The 21,170-nt window shown below is 41.8% G+C and overlaps 1 long non-coding RNA gene across 1 annotated transcript in view; it reads right to left on the reverse strand.

Moving 5' to 3' along the window:
• Window positions 1-21,170, reverse strand: part of LOC105097306 (uncharacterized) — a 329,784-nt gene that overhangs the window by 150,300 nt on the left and 158,314 nt on the right. The window contains exons 7-9 of the long non-coding RNA XR_010377177.1: window positions 14,665-15,058; window positions 11,361-11,740; window positions 9,280-9,407 (exon numbers count right to left, since the gene is read on the reverse strand). This is a non-coding gene — a long non-coding RNA (uncharacterized LOC105097306). The remainder of the gene's footprint in view (window positions 1-9,279; window positions 9,408-11,360; window positions 11,741-14,664; window positions 15,059-21,170) is intronic.

Here is a 21,170-nt window from a genome sequence, read left to right on the forward strand (position 1 = left end):
GACTTTCTGGACGCAATCCTGATTGAAAGCCGTATTTTAGGTTTCCATCAAAATCATGACCTGAGATGAGAGCCAAGGAGAACTGTGGATGTACAGAGGCAGATGGCAGACTGAGGAAGGACCTGCATCTGAGGATTGCCTGAGGGCTCAGAGTTACTGCGTTATTGGTTAAGTCCATTAAGGGGACTCTGAATCACCCTCCGGCGATAGGTTGAGGTGGCTTCTGACAGATCTAGCAGTTTATGGTTGCCAGGTGCTGTTTCACTAAGATCACAGAGGTTTTCATTAACATCTGAGTGGCTGAGATCCAGTCTCTGTGCCTACTTTTCATAACACAGTTACTCACTTATGAAGGAGATGCCACTGCTTCCTCAGTCTGCTCGTGTCTTCCATTTTCACGTGGTCAGTGACAGCGCTACAGCCCCCACCATCCACAGAAAACACTGACAAGCTTTCTGTACAAGTGCACGTCCATCATCGATCTTGAGCCACAGAAATATCTCCATTTTTAATTAAACATGAACTTTTTTAGCCTATTGCTGCCGAAAAGGTTTTGGTGCAAAATTTAAAAAATAAATAAACAAGGAATTGTGCATTTATATTACACGATAAATAAAAAAGTGAAACACTCTTGCAGAAGCATATGGACACGTTCTTTAGCAGGAGCACTCAGTTTCTATTTCCTGGCCACGCTTTACATACAATGAACTTCCCATTGTCCACGTTCCCCAATGACCCCACCCATGTGAGGTTTTGCAGCTCTTTTCAGGTCACACTCATGACACAGACTACAGCAGGGCACAAACGGCTGGTGTAAAAAGACACTAGCTGTGAAAAAAAGCTTCAAGTGCTTCTATGGATATCTCCACACCAGAGGAATTTAGCTGTCTCTAGCTCCTGTGGCTGTCCCATTAGCTCTGAAAAGATGCAGGAAAATGAGAGATGAGTTATCACTCAGTGCTTTTCAGATTTAACCATGTGTGAAGGAAGAACTCTCTTCCCTGCCAACTGATTCACAAGCTATTAGATAAGATCACAACACAAGCTGGAAATATACATAGAAAGGTCACAGAGTCCACTTTATTGTATTTTAATGCAGTGATTCATGAGAGTACTTCATGAAAGCATGAAAAATCTGGGTCAGGACAAATGCTAAACCAGAAAAGATGACTGGACATAAACATGAATATGAAGCATAAGCCAGAGCTATTTACGTAAACCAGTAACGAGTGTGGAAAAAATATCAAAGAATGAATACTGGCATGAAATCACAAGTGAAGTAATAGGAAAGCAGGCAATTCATACTCTAATTTTACTTTTTTTTTCCTATTTCTTTATAATACACTTTATATTTGAGAGCAATTTTAGGTTCAGAGCAACAGGCAGAAGATGATACAGGAATTTCCCATGTACCCCCTTGCCCTACATGTGCATAGCCTCCCCTATTATCAACATCCCCCACCAGACGGTACATTTGTTACAACTGATGAACCTACATTGATACATCCGGATCACCCAGAGTCCTTAGTTTACATTATGGTTCACTCTCGGTGTCGTACATTCTATGGGTCTGAACAAATGTGTAATGACGTGCAACCACACAGAGTGATTCACTGCTCTAAAAATCCCCTGGGCTCTGCCTCTTCATACCTCCATTCCTCATTAGCCTCTGGCAACTACTGCCCTTTTCACTGTCTCCATAGCTTTGCTTTTTCCAGAATGTTATACAGGTGGACTCAAACAGTATATAGCCTTTTCAGGTTGGTTTCTTTCACTTAGTGCATTTAAGGTTCCCCTGTGTTTCTTCATGGCTTGATAGCACATTTCTTTTTAGGGCTGCATAATATTCCATGCCTGGACGTATCACAGTTTAATTTTACTTTGTAAAATATTTTCTCTTTAAAAAAATTAAGATATTTCAAATATATATAGAAAATTTTGAATTACAGCACTCATATATTCACTATCCCAATTTAATCAATGTTAACTTTTTTCTATTTATATGAGAAACTTTTAAAAGAAAATAATTGAGTACAAAACATTTACTTTCCTCTATCTGAGAAAGAAATAATGACACTACAGCTTCTGTGTGCTCTGTCACCATGAAAAATACTGTGTAACAAACTACCCCAAATCTCAGTGGCTGAAAACTACAATCTTTTATTCTCATAGACCTGAGGAAGTGCTGAGGATTCGGCAAATGCAGGCTGGGCTCTGCTGAGTGAACCCATTCAGATGTGTGAGAGTTAGGGGGACAGCTGAGGAGGGCTGGGCTTAGCTGGGGCCCCCTGGCTCTCCTCCGTGTGTCTCCCCATGGACTGGCCACTAGCCTAGATGAGCCCTTTCCCTCACTGTGCAGGGGCAAAGGACAGCAAACAGAAATGCCACAGCCTCTTGAGGCCCAGGCCAGGAACTGTGATACCATCATCTCCACCACATACTTACGGTCAAAACAAGACACATGGCCAAATCCAAAGTTAAGAGGGGGAAAGTGCAGCTCACACATAATGGGAGGGCACTGTTGGCCACAGTTACAGGTCAAGTGGGCTGTGGCTACCAAAGGGTGAAAAACTGGGGCCAAAAATGCAGTCCATCTCAGCTCTCATCCATGATTTCACACTCTATCGTTTATGTCTAGATCCATAAACATCGAATTAGTCGTTTGAGTATTTTCAAATTTTAAAATTTACAGTAAAGTGATACAATAATTTATTTAACCTAGTACATTTTGCCTCTTGTAATCATTTTGTTTGTAAGGATTATCCATGCTCATCAATAAATTTAGATTTTTTAATTTTTTACTACTGAATTGTTTCCATTATATAAATATTTATAATTTATTTATGTATCCTCCTACTGACAAACATGTCAGTTGTTTCCAATTTTATGTTATCACAAAATTAATGTAATAAAAGTCTTGCATACGTCCTTTCATGCAAAAGTATGATGACTCCCTTATAATGTATCTAAAACATCTGAATTGTAAGGTAAGTGCTCCTTTTACAACCAAGATCAGTGTGTCCAACAGAAATATAATGTGATCCACACACACAATTTTAAATTTCCTAGTTCCCATATTTTAAAAAATTGAAAAGAAACAACATCAGTAATATATTTTATTTAATATTATTTAATAACATATTTTACTTAATACAATATACACAAAATATTGTTTCAAAATGTAACTCATAAAACTTATCAATAATATATCTAACATTCTGTTTTGGTACTCCTTCTTTGAAATCCCATGTGTAGGTCATCCTTTGAGGTCAGCTCAGCGCAGCTTACCACATTTCCAGCACTCGACAGCCACATGTGGCTAGTGGCTACTCTCTGGCTCAGTGTGGTTCTAAATGTCACTGAATTACTTGCCCAAGTACTGGTACCAATATAGGAGACTTCCAATTACTGTATATCCTTATCAACAATTGTTAGCAATAAATATTTTCCATTTTTTGCCCGTCTGAAGGTTAAGCAGGAAAAAGATGTCAGTGGAAAACTGGAGAAATCTGATTTAGAAGTCTGTAGGTTAGTTAGTCTTGTGCCAAAGTTAATTTTCTAGTTTTACTAATTGTAAATTTGGTTACATAAGATGTTAAAATTCAGGAACATGGGTAAAAATTTCATATGAACTCTGTACTATGTTTCCAAGTCTTCTTTAAGTCAAAAATTATATTGAAATAGAAAGTTTTTAAAAACCACTCCTTAACTGAACTTGGATTTCCTTTTTTCCTACAGGTCACCAGGTATAACCACTTCAACAGGCCTTCCAAAGTCTGGACGTGCGAATTGGAAGCATTTTTTATTTAACTACAATGGGAGATGAAAGAGGTTAAGATCTCACTCTCAGTCTGCTCTGTAACGAAGATCGGCCACACCTTCTGGTGTCAGTGAACCCCAGAGGCAAGGCCAGAGAGGACGGAAGCAGCCTCTGGGGACTGCACTTGGTGCCTCTGTTGTGAGTCCTCACCTTTTCGGTCTCATGCCACTTTCCTGTACTCCTCTAAAAACGCTGGGCTTAGTCTGCCTTGCGTTAAACATAACTGAGCAATTAGCACAGAGCACTTTCTCTCTATTGGGTTAAATAAAAAACCACTGTATTCCTTTGAATAGCGTGCAGGTCATGCTAATGAAATGTCTTAACCTGAATAGATGATGATGGTAACATTCCAACCCTTAACATAAGTTAGAGGTTGAAATACCATGCTTCCTTTCACTCGTACTTATCTGTAACCATAAGTGGTGTCTTTTTCCCCACAGTATTCCTCAGAAGTCTTCAAAACTGCCTTCCACTGACTAAAGGTTTTAACCAAGAAGAAGAAGAAAAAACAAATAAGTAAAAAGCTCCTAGCCCGTGGCCAGATGCTGCCCTACTTAAAGTTATTTAGAAATTGTGACCTCCTGTGAGCCCGCGGAAGGCAGCTGTGCGGACGAGGCGAGGGTGTTTGGTGAGGAAGTCGTGGTTTTTCTCGAGCTCTCTGGGCACAGATGCCCATGTCTGTGCCGCTTTCAGATCTGAGATTCTCCAGAAAGTTCCCTTCTGCATCCTCCAGCCTTTAAACCGTACTTACAGTTCCTGTGATGAGTGAGCCTCCTCTGCTTAACAAAATACGCAATAAGCACTCCCTTGACTAGTAAATAGCCAAGCAAACCCCCCTTTTAACCATTTTTTTAAAAACTGAAGCATCGTCAGTGTACAATGTTGTGTCAGTTTCTGGTGGACAGCATAATGCTTCAGTCATCCACATACATGCATAGAGTCCTTTTCATATTCTTTTTCATTATAGCAAGTTCCCTTTTAAGATGAGCTTTGAAGGTCTGAAAACTGCAGGCTGTTCAGAGTAAGCATCAGGGAGGGGCTGGGGTAGCTCAGGCAGCGACAGTCCTGAGCTGAAGCACCTTCCCCTTAATTATCACAGGAACCGTCAAAACACACCAGGAATAAGTGTTTTGCCTGTGACGCTACCCAAGAGATCCATGAAGGCAGCACAGTGGAGGGAGCTGGGAAGGTCCATCCAGAGAGAGACGGTGGGGCATCCCCCGCCATCAGTTCCATCTAACTCATGATTGTACTTGTGACTTACATTGGATTTTTCTGCCAGAATTCTCAAGGTTAAGGTTTCCAGTCGCATTTCCTCCCCGGCGAAAGATGTAATTCCCAGCATTCACTCACACAGGGTGTCTGTCTGCAGTCACAGTTTTCCTTTCGGGAGCTGCCTGAGTCCTGCTTGAGGCATCCGACTGGGGCCTTCGGCCACGGCGTCCACCCTGAAGCCCTCACTGAGTAAAGGGTGTCCAAGTGGAGGTGACAGAGCAAGGCTCTCTTTTGGTTGATGCCACCCAGGACTGACTGTGGCCACTAGCTTTCACACCAGCATTTCTCAAAGCTTCGGAGCCACTTTTTCAGTCTGAAATAGAACCCCCTACATTGGCACCACCCTGGAAGAGAAGTTAGCCAACTGTTAGCTGGAACACTTCCCTCATATCAGTTGTCATGGGGGAAGTTCCAAAGTGAGACTGAAATTGAGAAGGAGAATGGACCTTTGAAGACAGGGCAGTGGGTTCTCATACACCCAGGTCTGAAGTTGATCACCGGGGAATCTGATCTCAGTTTATGGGATGGGAAGGTCCGGGGTAGGACACCAGAGTAATCCATCACCACTTCTCTCCCAGGGTGTTCTTGGCTGAATCAAAGTCAAGGCTTTGCAAAGGACCCAGGGTTCATGCTTCAAACAGTTATGGGAAGTGCCCTGGAGAGATTTTGTTTTGGTTCTGTTTTGTACGTGTTTATGATCATAGCAGCAAGCAGTCACCCCTGGAGGTGCCGTTTTAGATAAGAGGCTGTTCCAGGCACTGACTGCTGTCACATCTCTGTCACCCTCAGTTAGGGATGTGACTCAGGGCAGACATGCCTGTGGCTCTATTCCTCTGAGTAATAAATCATGTGAAAAAGTAATTCCATTGTGGGGATACTTGCTAACTCTAACCATCAATTTGTTGAAACTTCCGCACCAATTAAATTCTAGTACTTATAAAACTGACATGTCTTAGAGTGGATACTCTGTGGTCAATGGAGTCATAGGTTCTGGGTGTGTGTCCTTGCTCTGCCCTGCTCAATGAACCAGGGAAAGAAAATACGGTGGCATGGACAGCCCTGGAGTATCCAATCAGACACCCAGCACCAAGAACTCCAGCCCTAAATTGTACTAACTATGCTAACACTCACTTGCTACCTAACCTCTCACAGCAGTGACTGCGTGTCTATCAAACAGAGATGAAACTGTCCTTTTTTCCTGGGTCCCTATGAGGTCTGATGAATGCACAGAGTGAGTTCTCAATATATATATTTCTTATTCCATGTGTGATCTTAAGCAGGTTTAAAAAAAAAATCTCTGAGCCTAGATGTTCCACTGTAAAAACTAAGAAAAATATCTATCTCATTGTATTGTAGTAAAGATGAACTGATATATGTGGGGGAAAATGGTGCATAAGTTCTAAAAATCTATGAGGCAATTCCTACATTTGTAACCCAGTGTGCCCTTCTAGTAAAGATCTTTTGAGATTCTTCAGGAGAAGTGTGATATATCAGAAGTGAAGGGACTTATCTTAAAATGTTTCTTGAGTCATAAGTAAGAAGAGGAACATGAGAAAGCATGTAGACATTCAGATGCATGTGTCTACATGTCAGCGTTAAGGTGAGTCTAAGAGCACGTGACTGCACGAGCAAAGACGCTTGAGAACTTGACTGAACGTGGATATTCTCCCATCACAGTATTGTAAGTATATCACGTGACAAATAATCAACCACTGATTCCTGGAAATGGCCACGTTAATATGAACTAGTGTGCAGGGCATCCTGCACAGCTATTGTATATCTTTCTCATCTTTTTTTCAACCTGTTTCCTGCACTGCAAAGAAACTGACACAGGATGCTTGTGAAACGAGATTTAAATTTTCAGTCCAGATGTGTTACAGCTGAGCAACAGAAAGCCCCTAGATTTCACAGAACTCAATTCTAATGTTTTTCTAATGGAAACCCCCATGGTTTGCAGGGTTCTCATAAAGCACCTTGGAATCATATTATTAAAGTCGATCTCACACTTCTTTCTGAGCTTGCTGCCATCAAAACGTCTTCTCATATTTTCAGGTCAGCACAAAACGTTGTCCTACTAAGTGATCTTGAAACATTAGCATGAAGAACTCTGCACAGAATTTCCCTACACTAAAAGTCACAAAATACACTCAAAGTCATTATGCAATAGATGAATTTGAAACCCAAAACAAGAGGGATTTTTTTCATATTAAGTATCTTTTTTTAAACAACTTCATTGTGGTATAATTTCTGTGCAATAAACTACACATATTTCAGACATACAATTTGATGAGTTTTGATAGCTGTGTACACCTGTGAAACCACCACCACCACAATCAGGATCCCTAACAATTCCATCACTCCCCAGGAGGTGCAGATATCAAACTCCCAGTTTATCCCCTCCCACCCCCTTTACCCTCTAGGAATCATAAATGTGTTCTCTGTGTCTGTGAGTTGTAGCAAGAGGGATTCTTGATGAGGGATGTCCAGCGAGGAAGGCAGCCCACAGCCATGTCCTAAAAATCCCATAAGATGGTACATTGTTATTCTAATTTTGAACTGAAAGAGCTCAAGCTTCTAAATCAGACTTGAAAATTACATAAAGGCCCTAACCCCTCACACACTGACGAAAATTTCCATGAGGAGACCTGCGGGGACACAGTGGTCCCTTGCAGCTCCGGAAGATAAGTGGCCAGAAAAGAGCTTCAGTGATGAGCTGAGGGCTCCACACATGGGAGATAATCCCCAAAGCAGATTCCAACTTGGGAAAGACACAGATGCATAAAAGAAGCTACAAGGTGGCCCTCAGGACTACACAGGATGGGAAAACCCTGATCTGCGTGGGAAAGACGTTCTCTTCACAGAGCTGAGAGTCTTCGGGGCTCACTGCACTCACACACTGAAGGGAACTGGTACCTCCGAGTCCTGTCAGCTTTCATCACACAAAGCACCGATTTTGAGAATCAGCTTAAAACCATGGGACTCTGAAGTCAGACTTTAGCTCTATTCCAAGTTTTGACACATCAATTCGAAAATTAATCTCTTTGAAACTCAGTTGTTTATTAAATGGGGATAATGACATTTGTCTCAAAGGATAATGTCAAAGGTTGGATTAAGTCATCTAAAATACCAGAGATGATTTTACAGCTGTTGTCTCACTTTATTATTAGCTATCATTATTAATTCCACAATGAGCATAAAATTACTTCTATACCAAATCGGAAGGGAAAAAATTGGCCTGTGTGGGCTAGGGTACTATTTCTTTGAATCACGGGAGTACATAACAAATAAAAAATTGACATAGAGAGTCGCACCAGCAAGGAGGGAGCATGAAGTCTCCTGACAATCAGCCTCTTCCAGATCTTTTTACTTCCCTGAGTTTATCCCTTTCCAGACACAACAGAGCAGGATCCGCTACGTGAAATCAGTCTTGGATGCAATTTTCATTTTCAGATGCCTGTACTGTAGCAAGGTGTCTTTTTACTGGTCAAACTATTGCAAATATAATGTGCTATTTCCTGCAGTGAGAAGAAGGGGAAACTGGTGCATGTTATTTTATGAATGAATTTCTAGAACTACCTGTGACACATCCAAACCTGAGAGTTACCATTTGAATTAAGTATGCCAACAAAGCAAGTGACACTTCCTTAACCGGTGAACAGGGTTCTGAATGATGGAAAGTGTGGTCTAGTGGTCAGGACAAGTGGCTGGAAGTCATGCTCCCAGGAGGTGTCCCTGCCTCTGACAGTGACACGCTGGTTGACGTCAGACTAGTCATTTGACAGGTGTGAGCCAATGTGATCATTTACACTACTTCTTTTAAACCTCAAATGCCACCACACCGGAGACAAAGTCCAACACTTCAACTCCGAAAACTATAAATCCAGGTCACTTGATAATCAGTGTGATTCTATTCTATATAATCTGTATATGTATTATATTATATTTATCAGTAAGGGTAGCAGGATCAGCACAACAGTTCTCTGAAGGTCAACATAGTAAGCAAATAAATGTATGAATGAAAAGTGAAATTTTGAAATGAATGAGTCGTTATCAACATGTCATGTCGTAGCAGGACGGAGCCAGGACCAGGTACTACTGATATCCACATAAAAATGACACAAAAACTACAGTCGCTGGGTTTAAGGATGTCACCAAGCTGGGGATTTCTTTCCTCAAAGACTTACCATTCTCGGGCTCTCGGGACATCAGACAGCGAAGAGCAGCGATCCCTGCGAGACGGGAAACCCGGTGCCTTGTGACTGCAGAGCTGACTGTCGGGAGCAGACATCCCAGCTGCGCTGAGGCGGCGGCACTGGGAGTTCAGGGAGAACAAAGTGACTAGAGTCAGCAGGAAAAAAAAGGAAAAGAAAAAGAAAAAACCCAGCCATAGGGAAATGACTCTGCCCAGGGACCCGCTGCAGTGTTAGCTGAATGCTGGTTAGTGCTTATCTGTGATGAAACCACCAGAAGCCAAGAAAGGACCAGTTAAGAGGATAAGAAGGAACAACACTCAGATCACACAGGGACAGAACTTGTCCCAAAAGCCAGGGCAGAAGACCTAAAATTCAAGGAGCCTTAGGTAGAGTACTGCAGAGGGTCTTGCCTCAGAAGCAGGAAAAAATCAACCTGTGACAAATCGTCGCTTTGATCCCATCTAACAAAGCCTGACCTGGAAAAATCAAAATGTTTTCAAATAATGTAACCATGTCTAAGAATATTTATAAGAATGAAAAAATATCTAGCACCCAAAAAGGTAAAATCATAACTCCTGCCATCTAATCAGAAATTACCAGGCGTGCAAAGAAGCCTGGAAAATGTGACCTGTCATGGTGATGAAAATCAATCAGCTGGAACTTCTCCAGAAATGACACAGATAACACATCTAGTACACGAGAGCATCAAAACAGTCGTTAAAACTGTATCCCATACATTCAAGAAGTTAGAAGATTGAAGATGTTAAGAAAAGACACAATAGCCAAGACATGGGAACAACCTAAATGTCCGTCGACAGATGACTGGATAAAGAAGTTGTGGTATATTCATACAATGGAATACCACTCGGCCATAAAAAGAATAAGATAATGCCATTTGTAGCAACATGGATGGACCTGGAGATCGTCATTCTAAGTGAAGTAAGCCAGAAAGAGAAAGAAAAATACCATATGATATCACTCATGTGTGGAATCTTAAAAAAAAAAAAAAAAAGACACAAATGAACTCATCTACAAAACAGAAACAGACTCACAGACATGGAAAACAAACTTGTGGTTACCAGTGGGGAAAAGAGGTGGGAAGGGATAAACTGGGAGTTCGAGATTTGCAGATATTTACTACTACATATAAAATAGATAAACAACAAGTTTATACTCTATAGTACAGGGGACAATATTCAAAATCTTGTGGTAACCTATAATGAGTAAGAATATGAAAACGAATATATGTATGTGTACGTATGACTGAAACATTATGCTGGACACCAGAAATTGATACAACATTATAAACTGACTACACTTCAATTAAAAAAAAGACACCAACTAAACTTTCAGAGATAGAAACGACAACATCCAAAACGAAAAATGCACTGGATGGGACAGTGTCGTATTACATGAAGACTAAACTGCAGAGGAGAAAATAAGGTGTGTGCGCGTGTACGTTTGTGTGTGTGTGTGTCTGAGTCCCATTTACTGCAATTCCTGAAAAGAACATTACAGGCAGCGCCTCAAGATATAAAACCTTAGGGCTTTATAGAGCAACAGAGAGGCCTTAATAGGAATATATAATGTCCTAACTCTGAGACCAAAAAGAAAAAAAAAAAGAGGGCAAAATCACTTTAGATGGGAGACTCTGATTTCCTTCTTCAGAAGCACGAATGGTGGGCGTTTCTTTTCCTTCACAAGGGGAAGGCACAGAAACGAAAGCAGAGCTGAGGGGCTGGGGAGGGTCTCCGGTGGGTCGAGGCCTGCAGGGGGCCCCCAGCCAAGTGAAGGCAGATGGTTTCTCAGGGGGGAGCTGGCCTGGGCTCAGAGCACGGGAACGGGCAGGGCCTGAGCAGGGGGTGGGGAAGGATACTGGGTGTGCCGTTCAGTCCTCAGGAGCCTCCATTCCCATATCTAAAATGGAAGTAATAATACAGACCTCGTACACTGCTTTAAAGATTAAGTGATATCACTTTCCTCATCAGACTGCTCAACAGGACCTGCTTCCTCGGGAGCTGAGGGTGGGGCTGGGTGCGTAGGTAGAAGTGAGTTGAGATGCCCAGACGTACCAGCTTGGCTCCTTAAGCTCAGCGTGATGCTCAGGTTGACTTTTCTATAATCATTGCTTGTCTCCTTGTCTTTTCACATGTGTTTCATGTCAGCTTGACAAACTTATTCTTTTCCCATCTTTAAAGACTCCACAAGTGGTCTCCACAAGTAGCTGTGAGCAGTGCCTCTTGCAAAATCACATCAGGACAGGAAAGGCACCGTGGCCGAGGAGAGCTGTCAAACAGCAGCGCCCGCACGTGCTTCTTCCTGAGGCTCCAGAGAAAAGCCCCTTCCGTTTGGAATCCCAGTACATCTCCGGAATTTCACTCTCGAAGAGCTCAGAATACGGCCTCTGCGTAGGATGTAACAGGCAGTGGTGATAGGGCTCCTGCGGCAACAGCTAGGAAAATAAGAACAAGAGAACACCAAAACATCTCTTTTTTCAGTGTTGTACTAATTAAGTGTTTAACTTCTCCCTCACCCCAAGTTTTATGGAAAAATAATTGGTAGGTAACAGTACATTAGTTCTATGTGTGCATTGTAGTGATTCAATATATGTATATATTGCGAACGGATCACAATAAGCTTAGTAATAGCCATCACCTCCCATAGTTAACAAGCTTTTTTCTCATGATGAGAACTTTTAAGATCTACTCTCTTAGCAACTTCAAACTACACAGCACAGAACCGTTAACTACAGTCCCCACGCTGCACATTACGTCCCCAGGACTTGTTTATCTCGTAACTGGGAGTTTGTACCTTTGACCTCCTTCACCCATTTCCTCCACACTCCACTCCCCCTCCACCTCTGTCAACCACCAATCTGTCCTCTGTATCTATGAGTTCATTTTTTTTTAGTTTCCATTTATGAGATCATACAGCATTTGTCTTTCTCTGTCTGACTTATTTCACTTAGCACAACGTCCCCAAGGTTCAAGCATGCTATCGCAAACTGCAGGGTCTTCTTTTTTATGGCTGAATGTTACTTCACTATCTATAGATAGATATATAATATCTTCTTTCTCTAGTCATCCATCAGCGGACACTTAGATTGTTCCCATGTCTTGGCTACTATAAATAACGCTACTGTGAACATGGGGGTGCAAATATCTTTCCAAGATAGTAATCTCAAAAAAATCTTATTTTTAAAGATAACCAATTGTTAGAGAAGCAAAGAGGACTAGATTAATTAAAAGTCAGAGAGGGAAGAGCCCTTCCTAGGTGGGCTGAGATCACAGTCATTTTCTTTGCCACAGCCGGGCGCAGGTGGAGGGGAGGGTTTTGGACCAGGCAGAGAAAACGCCACAGTGAAGACAACAGCAGAGTTTTCAATGGCCACACGGGCTGACATAATGGATTAGAATCCATTGGAGTCCCAAAAGCACAGCCAGTTTTCCACACAGGACATCCGCTTTGTGCTTCTGCTGCCCAGGGGGTTGGCTGCCTCACCTTGAAAAGCTGAATGAAATCTCCAACACTTCACTGTTTTAAGTTGCCCCCACGGCTTTGTGAAAAGAAGTCTGCAGTGCACAGCTGCTGATGAAAACAATCAGAAAAATACGGGGAGGGGCGGAGCTTTTCATTGCCTCACATCCACCTAGAGCAGGAGCTCCCCCCGGAAAGGCTGGAGCCCGTCTCCCATCACCACTCCCACACATCCCCGATCACCTGGGACTGATGCTCCGACCAGCAGGAGCTGGACAAGGAAAGAAGCGGGAAGTAGTTGGAGATACCCTGACTGTCTTCTGTTTCATTGCTGGGTATCACACAATATCTCTTAAAGATATTGTCAAGTTATAGTGGTAAAAGTCTTTGAAAGTATTAAGGGACAATCCAGGAAAATATCACTTCCAAAACTGTACTGAAGAGGGGAAGGAGAGATGTAGGGAAAGGAAAATATACTATGGGGATGATAATTCATAGGCAGTAACAGACACCACTGAAACAGTGAAGGGTGAGGCATATAATCTGACGTCATAGTTACAAAGATAACCACTAGGACAAAAAGGCAACCCTCCAAATTAATCAGGAGGAATACAAACACAAACTAAAACAATAGCAAAAAATAACACTGTGTATTTTTAAATGATGAGAATACAAGACATTGATTGACTGGGACATTGTGCTGTACACCAGAAACTGATGCACTGTAACTGACTATATTTCAATTTAAAAAATGGTAAGAATAGAAAGCCTAACATAATGAACGTGGTGAGATAAGCAAGTCTGACCATTTTCTTCTCACGTTCAAGAGATCTGAGATCTGCTGACTAGGCAGGCCCTGTGGCTCTGTGATGGCAGCAGAGCCTCAAGTCCCTCCATATTTCTGCTCAGCCATCCTCAGCCTCTGGCTTTCATCCTTTGAAGTCTCACAGTAGCAAGATGGCAGGAAGGAAAGGGGCAAAGACATATGCCCGTTGAGTCTGGCCTTTCTCAAAGTGCCTGGAACGGTAACTGGCACCTCATAAGCACTGTTTGTTGAGTGAATACACATTTCATAACGCTGCTGACTACTGAATCAGGTGCCACATTATATCCGCCTCCAGAACACCCTGTGCCAAACCCTATCTCATACGCTCAACGCGGGTTTTGAAATTTCCCATCCATTTGTCTCTCTCCAGGATGAGATCCGCCCCTAGATTCCCTAATGCTTACCAGACCAACCAGCATGCGGCAAGCACTCAATAAATATTTGTTGAATAGTTGAAGAAATGAGTGTAAGGCTCAGCCCTTAACCCCTTATTCAACAAGCTCTTTTTGGTTCCAGGCATTGTTCTGGACATTTGAGCAACACAGACTCCTGATTCATTACAATCAAGTTAAAAAAAAAAAGTCTGTTTAGAAGACATTTGCTTTGCTTGAGGATTATGACTAAAAGACGACTGACTTGATGGGAGCTTGGGAGACAGAGCCCTAAGGAGCCCTAAGCTTTCAACTGACCAAGGGCTTGTTCTGTTCTTTCTTCTAATTTCACAATGACAGACAGTTCATAAAGGTAAAGGTTTCACAGTGAAATCAGGTAGCCACAGTCCATCCACACATCCAGAGGCCAAAAAGGTTAGGGAAGAAAAAAGAGGAGAGGGGTGCAGAGGGGAGAAAATGGAAGAGAAGAATTTTGGGGTACAAAATACAAGGATCTGAGCAAAAAAGGCAAATTAAAGAGGGGAGAAAAGGGGACTGAACAGTGTTTCTGAGAAAGAATAAACAAATATGGATAATGGCCTGCTTACTCCGTAATATTTGGTACAGTTTAATCATTGGTTAATATCAAATTGTTGCTACTGAGTTAGGCTGTGCTTAAAATAGACTTTAATTTGACATAACCATGGGGACTTTAAGTCTTCTGTGATCACAGACACCCACAGCATCCTCCTTCTGCTGTCAGATGACACTGGTTTTGGAGACATCCAGACCTTCTTCCTGTGGACTGACTGGTGTGTGATTTGATAGTTGGGTATGGTTTCTACCAGGAAAAAAAGAAACGACCTCAACATGTTCAACCTCTTTCATCCTGAGCTCTGAAGCGACACACTGTGTAGAACAACTTTGCTCATGAAAAGAGAAGTGAAACGGAGACATTCTCCCTGGTACTCCTGGGGCTGCTCCACTGACTCTATAGCTGTCCCAGATCAGGCGGATTCTGCGTAAAGGGGGACATTTTCATGTGCACGTCCTCTCAGGAGCTTTTCACTGTCTATGCAAGGCGAGCGATGATTCACTGGAAGATGAGAAGGACAAAGTACAAATGCAAACGTCTGCAAGGCACTTGTTGTAAAGACTGTGGCAAACATCGCATGACATCACTTACACGTGGAATCTTAAAAATGACACAAGTGAACTCATTTACAAAATAGAAAGAGACTCACAGACATAGAAAACAAACTTATGGTTACCAGAGGAGGAAGAGGGGAGGGAGGGATAAATTGGGAGTTTGGGATTGGCTGATACAACCCACTATGTAAAGAACAGATACCAACAAGGTCCTAGTGTATAGCCCAGGGAACTATCTTCAATGGCTTGTAGTAACCTGAAATGGAAAATAATATGAGAAAGTGTGTGTGTGTGTGTGTTTGTGTGTGTGTATAAAACTGAATCAGAAACTAATGCAACATTGTAAATCAAAAAAATTAAAATTAAAAGAGAATTTGGGAATTTGACGCAACATTGTAAAACGACTATAACCCAATAAAAAAAAGTTAAAAAAAAAAAAAAGAATGTGACTTCCAGGGTTGGATAGGACCATGTAATTCATGTTGCAACTCTAAAGAGGTTTTAATTTTCTCAGGAATCAACAGCTGCCCCATGGTGGGCAGTGAAGTCAGAAGAGGGGCAGATCAGTGCAGAGATAGTCATGGGCGTCACCCGCCCCACTATGACATTTCCAATCCTTATCCCATTCCAACCTAGTTTCCCGGGCTTCCTGCACACGTCCAACCTCTTGCTATAATTCAGTGCAGGCTTTACTAGTCACCTCACTTTGTTTGCGTTGCCTGCCCACTCTTTCAGCGGGGGAAGCAAATCTACCTCAACCTCGCTCAGACAAAATGTGAGAAGAAAACCCCCAGGCTAGAAGAATGGAACAAACTCCCACACATACCAGGCTGCTCTTAACAGCTCTATGCACTGTCTTCGGTGTGTTGAGATCTCACTGTCTCAACAGAGAGCTTGGGCAAAACAGAATCACAAGAGGAAAAAGCCAAAGAGTCATCAACAAGACACCAAACCAAGATGAACTAGAACTTAAAACCTCACAATGGTAAAAATAAATAAATAAATAAATAAAAGACAAAAATTTCACAAAGTCAAAATGACCTGATATTCACAAGGAAAATGACAGAAGGGCAGGGCAGTTTGAAGGTTTCTATGTCCTGATCTTCCACATCGTCGGAGATAAATGGTCAAATAAGATTATGAGCTTGTTCTAACTTCCAGTTCCCACCAAATATATGGCCCTAGTTTCCTGCTTCCACAAATCCAGGCGAAAACAAGACAAGACACATAGGGGAAGAAAAGAGGGATGAGAAGAGACTGGGAGGAGGGCTATTTACACGTTGGGAGGCGGCCACCTTTGGAACTGCTGTATGCAGACTTCACGGTTGGCGGCAGCCGTGCTTACGCAATGAGGCGCTCCCCCCCCCCCCCGCCCCGATCCAAAGCAAATTCAAAACTCGCAACACACCAAGGCCTAGCTTAGGGTTAGCTGGCCTTCCAAGAGAGAGTTTGTTCAGCATTTCCTTTCACGACTCAAGGTACTCCTGGGATACTTCATTCATCTCTGTTTGCCTGAGTTACCTAACCCTCAAAATGGGGTTGCTGACACTTGGCAACCATGAAAATCCTGTTTTCCAACAGCAGACTCCCAACAGAAACTTGCCGCCACTCCTAATTCAAACTGAAATAACTTTGCGTTTTCCAGCCTCATTGTGGGCTGACTCAGAAACTGGAGCTGGCTAAGGTCTGCAGTTGGGAGTGATCCATATTTCCAGCTATGAGTATCAAAAAGCAGATGGCGAGAAAATTAGATTGGGGTTGGCCAGAAGAGTCTGTGATGTTTCCACATCGTTAACATCTGAACATGCATTTGTACGTGTCTAACATATTACTTTACAAAAATACACTAGCTGAGAGCAGAGGAGCCCCATGACAAATAAATACTGACAGAGCAAGGACCGGCGTGGAAGACAGGCCCACCCAGTGCGTGCAGAGCCGTGGGGCCAGGAGCCCTGACTCCGGAGCAGCTGGGCTGCCACATTCACAGTGTTTTGAGAAGTCGAGGTAAAGGGCTCGAACCTAGAAGTAAAAGTGGAACACATACTACCTATAAGGAATTCCATCTAAATGCTCATACTTTGGGGCCTAGCTCTGATCACTGTAGAATCTGGGAAGAAGCCAAAATCTCCCGACCCCACTGTCACAGCGGCAAACTGCTTAACCATCATCTCTCACTTCTACACACAGGAAACTGGCAAGAAGTTAGCTGATACAATCAAACTCACAAATCAGGCCAGAGTTAGAGCTTGGTATTGAGCCCACGGGTCTCTGAAATGCAGCAAGATTAGCCCGTCACTGAGCTTCAGTGGGCTCAAAACTTTTCATCTAAATAAAACAGGAAAAAAGGAAAAACAGGATAAAGAATCAAGCCTCTCTCTGGAGAGGGCGGAGCAGGCAGAGGACACGGTGGGACACCACAGACCACCTGCGCCCACAAGAACAGAAGACTCACGCTAGCATGGTCACTACTGACTCAGAAGTGTTTACCTAAGTAGGAAGACCATAATTTATTTTAAGAGTAAGACATTAATTATGAAATAAATGTCCCATGGGTCTGAGACATCAATACCTAGTTTGAAAAAAAAAGGTAAATAAACACAAAATCAAAACATTAGAAAGTATATGAAGAAAATGGCGTCAATACAGTCACACGGAGTCGGCGACGTGGTTTTGCAAAGGACAGAGCGTGTCGAGCAACCCTGATAGAACTTTTTAAGGAAAATTATATAATTAATAGAGAAAGGCAAAGGATGTAAGTCACTCCTGTTAACCATTTAGTAAAAGCAAAGGCAAATTATTGAAGTCATGTTTATCAGAAATTTGAAAAATTAAGTCATTTACTGAAGTTGTTCTCTGATAATTAAAATACACTTTCCTTTACAAATTGCCTCTCCTGACTGACCTTTGAACATCTTTGCTTTTGCAGTTACGGCCTGTGTTATGTAACAGAACATTCCAGTCCAACTGCAAGTAAAGTGCCAATGTTCTTATGGCACAGTTTTCCATTTATTCAGTACTGGCTCAATTCTATTTGCAAAGCATAGTCTGACAAAGCAAATAGAGTCTGACATGACTATTCTCCCTTGTGGCAATGATTATAAATTATAGGGTGATTATAAATCATAGGGTGCAGGAAGTATATCAGAGATAACATTAATCAAAGATTTCTTTAGGACTTTAAGAACAACTTGAAAGATGGGCCTTTAATAACTTTATCAGCAAGATGAGATCTAGGCTGGGTGAGGTTTATAGAATCACATGAGCCCAGTGCACTGAAGGTCCCACATTCGATTTTCTATAAACTCTTATATTACAGAAAGGAGGCGCTCAGTGTTTACTATAAGCAGATTAGAACTGGGTAAGAAAAAGAAACTAGATTTTTATCTCGATCAGTTTGCTTTTACTGAGATCATTGAATTTCCCCAAGTTGCAAAGATTCTCTCTTACTAAAGCCTATCTTCTGATTTCTTCATCTAGAAGATAAAATCATAAACAGTTCTAAAACATTTAATCCTTTCATAAATGGCATAAAGAAGGTATCAATGTCCCCACCCATGCTCTACCCAGACAAAGAGAAAAATCCTTCCAAATTCACCTTTGTTGAAGCTTTCCAGACAAATTCTTTGAAATGTAGCTGAAACACTGTCAAAGGCTAGGGGGTGCAGGAGCCAAAAAAGACCAGGCAGTCACCCCCTGTCTTAATTCCCTAACCACTGAGTGGCTGTGTGAACTGAACAAAGTCTCTCAGAGCCCCTGTGAACTCTGCAAAGCTCTGTGTCTTCACACTCACTCCGCCATGGTCTTTATGCACGTAGGGGTTGTCTACCTGCTAAAGACCAGTTTCTCCACTGCAGTGTTTTTGTGCTTTCCAAGGGATGTTGACCTCGAATGCAGAAGCAGGCAGGGAACACCGCGTGCTGACTTTGAGTTAACGGCAACAGCACTTTCCCTGGCCCGCACTTTCAGCGTTAATCTTTCCTCCGCACATTCCTCTCTGGCGTCCCTTCACTTTGATTACTTGCTTAAGTACCTGTCTACCCAGACTATACTTTGACCTCCTTTGGATGGAGATGCACTCTTCTATTTGCAGTTCTTAGGATTGCAGTTCAAGTTTGTTAAGTCAAGACATTTTGTTTCAATGGATCAAAATTTCTGTTCATGTCATTGACTCTTACCATATAGATATAACTCTGCTTTTAAAATATAACTTCATACTTATTTTTGTCCTCTTCCCTATAATTCCTAATGTCCACAATAAAACATCAGCAAAATTATGAAGGCTCAACATCAGTTTAATCGATATCAAGGTTGAAAAAGTCACTCGGCAAAGCATTCCCTACTAAAATCAGGCAGTTGGAATGAGTGGAAACAAAATGCAAAATCACCTGAGCAAAGATTAAAATTTACCCTGTTGAAATTGATAGCCATAATCTGCAATGCTTCATTGAACTGATCTCCTGACATTTTAAAATATAACACTGGAATTTTTAGGTCAGGGAAACTTCTTATGACACTATAATGGTAGATATATATATCATTATACATTAGTCAAAAACCCAAATAATTTACAACACCAAAACTGAAGGACTCTGAGTGATAGTGAATGTGTCAGTGCAGGTTCATCACTGATTATGTAACAAGCACACCACACCGATGTGGGCTGGCGATGGTGAGGAAGGCTGTGGGGGGTGGCGGGAGTCTGTGGGAACTCTGTGCTTTCGGTTCAACTGTTTATGAGAGCCACTGTTTATTCTATTGACTTTTGTCAAATCATCTACAATTTCAACCCAAATTATTAACTCAGTGAAGACACTATTTGATCATGTGTCTTTTCTTAATGAATTTCACAAAAAGGGACCAGACAGTGACTCTGTGCGTGTGACTGACAGGCAATTTCAGTGCCCTGCCTTGGACTCGCCCGCGCTTGCGGATACAGCTTCTCCAGGTTTGCCCAGTTCTGACACACACAAGGTCTGCACGTGCTTCCAAGCAGCCTTTGAAAGAACAGCTACGTTACAGTGCCAGTGAGGAGGCTTCAACAGCCAACCATGATGCAGGAATCTCAGACAGACCCCCTCTATCAGGAGTTTAATTTACCACTTGGGCTGGGAAGCACCCAATTGTAATTGCTTGTGAATGCTTAAGCTTGAAAGTATACTGAGGTAGTAAGAGGTTGGAGGTTTAAGGAATTATTACTATGTAAGAGGCAAATATTTATTTCTGTCTCAGACCAGAGCTTTCTAACGTGTTGTCAGGAGAACATTATTTCTGCAAACTCTTTTTCCTACTGAGAGTTCAGTTCTCAAAAATGTTAGGACACATATGCCACATATTCCAACCTCCTTTTAGAGACTGAAAAATGTGCATTGACATAATAAAGGTTCTCAGAAGATCTGCATTGATCATTAACCCATTTCCCAGACTTAGGTAGCCCCAGGACATTTGCTGCTGCTGCTGCTGCTGTCACAGTCCCTGCAATGCTTATTAACATCCAAAGGAATTATTGTTGCAGAAACATGCTTTGGAAATTATCAGTGTATTTGGATAATAATGATAGTGGCCATTAAAAATAAGCTTTAATCATTTTCCCTGACATAACATATCCACAATTATTTAGAGGAATGAGAGTTTACTAAATAAACAAACGTAAACAATGCTGAAGATTGTAACAGAAAAGTAAATGTGGACTGAACCACAAGAAATACACAACAAATAACTTTACGTCATCAGTCTCTAAACCCCATTATTTTTGTTTGGGTAACTTCCAAAATGGCCAGCATATCTCTCTAGTTCTCTTTCTCAATGCATTATGTTATCTTTCGAACATCAAATGATGCTTGCTACATATAATGTGATATATGTGCATGACTGTGTAGTAAGTAAAATTTTAAGTGTAAATGTGATTCCTTCAAATACTTTTTATCATGACAATAGAACTAAGACAGGAAAAATAATACTTAATTCCCTTTTGTCAGCTTTATCTAATATCTTCAGGAGCCCCTCTAAGTAAAATGTTTGTCTTTTCAGGCATAAAAACCAAAGGAGGTTTAAACTAAACT

Source organism: Camelus dromedarius, chromosome 21 (assembly GCF_036321535.1).
Source record: "Camelus dromedarius isolate mCamDro1 chromosome 21, mCamDro1.pat, whole genome shotgun sequence".
Lineage (NCBI taxonomy): Eukaryota > Metazoa > Chordata > Mammalia > Artiodactyla > Camelidae > Camelus > Camelus dromedarius.